This window comes from Lissotriton vulgaris, chromosome 4_1 (assembly GCF_964263255.1).
Source record: "Lissotriton vulgaris chromosome 4_1, aLisVul1.2, whole genome shotgun sequence".
NCBI classification, from domain to species: domain Eukaryota; kingdom Metazoa; phylum Chordata; class Amphibia; order Caudata; family Salamandridae; genus Lissotriton; species Lissotriton vulgaris.
This window is the reverse complement of record NC_141691.1, coordinates 1678453433-1678458432: the sequence shown is the minus strand read 5'-3', so window position 1 is coordinate 1678458432 and position 5000 is coordinate 1678453433. Positions and strand designations below refer to the sequence as shown.

Here is a 5000-nt window from a genome sequence, read left to right as displayed (position 1 = left end):
CACTTCCAAAGCCCACACATGACAATAACCCGAATCAAGGCCCCATTCACCCGTTTTAAAAAAAATAGATAACACTCCAACAAAGTAAGGTTATAAAACTTTATTAACTACTAACTTTAACAAACGGAACAAAAACTAAAAACATTTAAACATTTCTCCACACAAAAAGCAACAATGGTTAGAAGCGGTCTTTTGTGCGAATAGTCCCAAGGCAGCACAACGTGCAGAGTTCTGGACGGCACCCAGGTGATGTCGCCTGGGTGCCGCACTGGTTTAGGGATCCTACAATGCTGCTCCGAAAATTGGCGTGGGGCGTCCCGGGTGGGGCGGGAGGAGGCCTCGTCAGTAGCGGTCTGTTGTGCGAATAGTCCCAAGGCAGCACAACGTGCAGAGTTCTGGACGGCACCCAGGTGATGTCGCCTGGGTGCCGCACTGGTTTAGGGATCCTACAATGCAGCACAGAAAAACAGCGTGGGGCGTCCCGGGTGGTGCGGGGGGAGGCCTCGTCAGTAGCGGTCTGTGTCCAGTGTCACATGGCTGACAACATGCACGACAGGCACCCAGGTGATGTCCAGTAAACTGCCGCACTGGTTTTGGTATCCTACAATGCTGCTCCGAAAATTGGCGTGCGGCGGCCCGGGGGGGGGCGTGGGGGAGCCGGCGTGAACGGGCCTCCCCAGGTGGCGGCCATCTAGCTGAGTTGCGCTCGCTCTTGCGGCCACAGCGTCTCGCTCACCATGTTGTTGAGTTGCTCCCACTCTTGCAGTGCAGCGATAGGCGGCTGCCACATGGCTCTTAAAATGGCGGACGGCTCCTCGGTTTTGGGCCTGGTCCACTGAAATGGCCCTGGGACACTTTGGAACTCGGACGCTTGCCTGCTAGGGCTTGGGCTCCATTCTCGAAAAGCGTCCCCTCAGCCGTGAAGATTGTATAAAAGTCTTGGGGGCCCCCGACTCCCGCAGACTTCCGGTGGGGAGCGGCTGCCATGATTGCTCGCGGAATGACCACGACGGAGCCACGAGATGGTGGTGCTCTCATGCTGACGCCAGCTTCAGTCTGAATGATCCAGAAACAAGGTGGGGCTTTCATCGTTTGGGAAAAAAAAATGTTCTAAACCAATGAAAAGTGTTATTTTTAGGTCATATGACCAAGCCTTCCATCTTTAGGAAACCAAAAGTAAAATGAACCAATGAAAAGTTTTATAAACAAGTCACATGACCTGTTATGCGACATAGGGCTACAAAAAGCGTAGAAAATCCGTTGGCACGTGAGGCGGCGTCAGTAGCGGACCGATGTGCGAATAGGCCGAAGGCAGCACAACGCGCCGAGATCCGGATGGCACCGAGGTGGTGTCCAGCAAATTGCCGCACTGGTGTGGCCATCCTACAATGCTGCGCCGAAAGACGGCGTGTCCAGCTGAATTGCGGTCACTGTTGCGGTACAGTGACTCGAACGCGCCGAGATCCGGATGGCGCCGAGGTGGTGTCCAGCAAATTGTCGTACTGGTGTGGCCATCCTACAATGCTGCGCCGAAAGACGGCGTGTTCAGCTGAGTTCCGGTCACTCTTCCGGCACAGTGACTCGAACGCGCTGAGATCCGGATGGCACCGAGGTGGTGTCCAGCAAGTGGCTGCACTGGTGTGGCCATCCTACAATGCTGCGCCGGAAGTCGGCGTGGGGTGCCCCGTTGGCTTATGAGGTGATGTCAGTAGTGGACTGATGTGTGAATAGGTCGGAACCAGCACAAGGCGCCAAGATCCGAATGGCAAGTCCTGGATGTTGAGTGCCTCAGTTGAGATTTCTGAGCAGTGCTTGTAGGACTGTCTGAAGCTTATTTGCACCTGCTGCAGCTTCACTAGGTCCGGCGGAACTTTTTGCCTTTTCCTTTCTGCTTCTTTTCCTACAATGCGTTTCTTCTGAAGACACGACCAGGTCCCTGAATGTGTGCAGGGGGACGCTATTGATTGAATGAACGCGCCGAGATCTGGATGGCACCGAGGTGGTGTCCAGCAAATTGCCGCACTGGTGTGGCCATCCTACAATGCTGCGCCGAAAGTCGGCGTGGGGTGCCCCGTTGGTTTATGAGGTGATGTCAGTAGCGGACCGATGTGTGAATAGGTCGGAACCAGCACAAGGCGCCCTGCACTGTTGAGCCTTTTTCAATGTCTGATTTTTGTTGTTTCCCCTCCATCAAAAACAAAACAAAAATACAAGGCGCCAAGATCCGAATGGCAAGTCCTGGATGTTGAGTGCCTCAGTTGAGAGTTCTGAGCAGTGCTTGTAAGACTGTCTGAAGCTTATTTGCACCTGCTGCAGCTTCACTAGGTCCGGCGGAACTTTTTTCCTTTTCCTTTCTGCTTCTTTTCCTACAATGCGTTTCATCTGAAGACACGACCAGGTCCCTGAATGTGTGCAGGGGGACGCTATTGATTGAATGAAAATGGCGGCTTGACACAAAGCTGACTCAAGCGTTACTGTTGGTGCTATACAGACAAAAATTGGTTTTCAGTTTGTACATTCTTCAGGTTTTTTTTTTCCATCCAAGTCTGATTGAGAGTTTGTAGAAAAATGGCTTCAGATTTTCCACATACTACTCTTCAACATTCTTCCTAAATGTAACAATGTGAAACTCACTAGGAGAACGGCTGTTTCTGTTTCCTTTCAAAATGCTGCCACCAATATTTTCTGAATGGAAGACACCATCTTGTAGCATAAAGGGCCGAAAGGGGTTCTGGTCTGGCCGATGGTTGGTGGAGACATTTTGACTATATCTTGGACCTGCCCGGCCTCGCCCAAAATGGCGCCGGTATAAATGGGACTCGTAACTCTTTGCCCGCAAATGTATATCTAGAAAATGTTATTGTAAGTGGCCCTGTCGTATTTTAATTACAAAATGTACGTCCACCGATTCCGCAACTGTTAGACACCTTTGTTCTTGTCACCTAATGGCCCGCTCGTTACGTTCTTCTACAGTGTAAATGTCTCCTCATCATATACGATTTCAGTTTGCTCCGTGGCCGGCCCACGTGGTTATAGGCCCGTATTTGTATACTGACATTTTCACAATAAAGGTTTTTAAAACAAAACACGGTAGTAGTATTTTCATTTGTAAAGTTTTTACTTTTAGTGACTGTTTTCGAATCAGTAAAAGGCAAGTGAAATAAAGCAGTCCAATTACATGACGGATAAAAGGTATAATATGTAGGAACGCAGTAAAGATAAATGGTCAAGGGCAGTTGTGTTTTTCATGTCTGCAACATAAAGTGATCGATAAGAATCTGATAATCAGGCGTATCGGCGACTAAGACAGCAGGCCGAATCTCTTTTACTCAACGGCTCCGTCATGGAAGGAAGAAACGCCCTTTTTCTCGAAAAAGGAATATATTTTACTTGCAAGACAGTTGTAAATTTTCCGGGAAAGTACATTAGCCTGGAATATTATAACATATGTTTGAAAAAAAAATATTGTTCGAAAATAATAAAAAGCGTAATTTTTAGGTCATATGACCAAGCTTTTCATCATTAAATTAACAAAAGTAAAATGAACCAATGAAAAGTTTTATTAACAAGTCACATGACCTGTTATGCTTACGTTACGCGCTGCGCGCCGCGCCTCGGATCACTTCCGGGTGCGCTAACGCGGCGTGTCATAAAACGCATTACGCGACAACGTAGGTCAAGAATATAGTCTAAATGTCTCCACCAACCACCGTTCAGAACACAACCCCTTTCAGCAGTCCAAAAAGTTCTGTTAAATGACAACAGAGGGGACAGGCAACAAGAACCATCAGTCAAAGAGGGGAGGGCAAGTTCTTCTCTTCCGGGTCATGTTGGGGCGCTACCGGAACTGATCGAATTGGTAGTCTACAGTGTTTCTGGATGTTTCAGACTAAAGCTGGCGTCAGCATGAGACCACTACCATCTCGTAGCTCCGTCGTGGCCATTCCACGAGCAATCATGGCAGCCGCTCCCCACCAGAAGCCTGCGGGAGTCGGAGGCCCCCAAGACTTTTGTAGAATCTTCACGGCTGAGGGGACGCTTTTCGAGAATGGGACCCAAGCCCTAGCAGACAAGCGTCCGAGTTCCAAGGTGTCCCAGGGCCATTTTAGTGGACCAGGCCCAAAACCGAAGAGCCGGCCGCCATTTTGAGAGTCCTGTGGCAGCCGCCTATCGCTGCACCGCAAGAGCGGGCGCATCTCAACTACATGGTGAGCGAGACGCTGTAGTCGCAAGAGCGGGCGGAAAACAGCTGAATGGCGGAAGAGGCACAGTGTAGCAAAAGCGGGCGGAATGGCAACTAAAACGATAAAGGGGCGCCCCACTACAGCTTGTCTTCAGGTCAAACGGATTGTGGGACAAGGTCCAGAATTGAAGAGTCATCAAAAGGCAAAAAGTTCCGCCGGACCCCGGGAGCCGGCCGCCTATGTCGGGGGCGATCTCAGGCTACACCAGTGCTATAAGACTTGGGGAGGGTGTCGGAGCCAAGCGTCTTCTCCGAGTCCATGGCCATCACACCGCCCCTCAGGGGCCTCCGTCAAGCTGTTTAGGAAGGTAACATATCACATTGTTTTCTAATGCAGTCAGGTCCACAAACGACACTCACTTACTTTGAGAATAGTGAAGCTGCAGTAGGTGGAAATAAGCTTCAGACAGTGTTACAAGCGCTGCTCAGAACTCTTAACTATGGCACCCAACATCCAGAACTTACGCTATTTGAGAATGGTAGTGACATCGAAGCATCTCAGGGACCAAAACCATTAACGTACTTTCACGTATGAAAATCTTACTTGGGGAGGGGGCAGGAGCGAAGCGCCCCCTCCCAGTCAGCGCCACCACACCGTATGTTGAAAATCTGAAGCCATCGTTCTACAAAGTCAACCAAACTTGGATTGAAAAATCTAGAAAAATGTACAAACTGAAAACCAGTTTTGGTCTGCATAGCATCAGTAACAACGCTTGAGTCAGCTTTGTGTCAAGCCGCCATTTTGATTCAACAAAGC

General features: G+C 49.6%; 1 protein-coding gene across 2 annotated transcripts in view; it reads right to left on the bottom strand.

Annotated features, from left to right (window-relative positions):
- WWP1 (WW domain containing E3 ubiquitin protein ligase 1) overlaps positions 1-5000 on the bottom strand; it is an 866202-nt gene that overhangs the window by 413223 nt on the left and 447979 nt on the right. The gene's annotated exons all lie outside the window — the stretch shown is intronic.